Source organism: Sinocyclocheilus rhinocerous, unplaced genomic scaffold, assembly GCF_001515625.1.
Source record: "Sinocyclocheilus rhinocerous isolate Xijiao unplaced genomic scaffold, SAMN03320098_v1.1 scaffold227, whole genome shotgun sequence".
Taxonomy (NCBI): Eukaryota; Metazoa; Chordata; class Actinopteri; order Cypriniformes; family Cyprinidae; genus Sinocyclocheilus; species Sinocyclocheilus rhinocerous.
In genome coordinates this window covers 710762-711290 of record NW_015633170.1, presented here as the reverse complement: position 1 = coordinate 711290, position 529 = coordinate 710762, and positions in this window count along the sequence as shown.

The following is a 529-nucleotide window of genomic DNA, read 5'->3' as shown; positions in this document are numbered from 1 at the left end:
CATTATAACATGCATTTGTATACTTTTTATTTAAAAGAAAAAAAAACAGACAGCATTTCAATTTAAATAGTTTACATTTCAGAGAAATTCTGACACAAATCCATAATATGGCTGTAAATGATTTGGAATATATTGTATGAACTTTTATGAAACTTTAGTGCTTTATTGTCAGTTTTCAAATTCAGCTATAAAGTTTTAATGTAATTTTATGTTTTGTTTAATTTAGCTTTAATGCACACAATAAAAAAAAACATGTAAAATTTCAGAAAAGGCACATGATAATAGGCACTTTTATACTTTTTATTTACAAAAAAAATATTGAATTTCAATTTGAAGAATTTCAATTTTAGTCTAATCCTGACACAAAAATATGATGGCACATGATCTGGAATGTGTCATATGGACTTTTATGATACTGTTTTGAAGCCAAAGGTAACTAATTTGCAATGACATGATGATTTTTGCAGTGAATTTACTCCCAAATATGTATATATATTGCATGTCATCTAAAAAAACGAGGAAAAAAAAC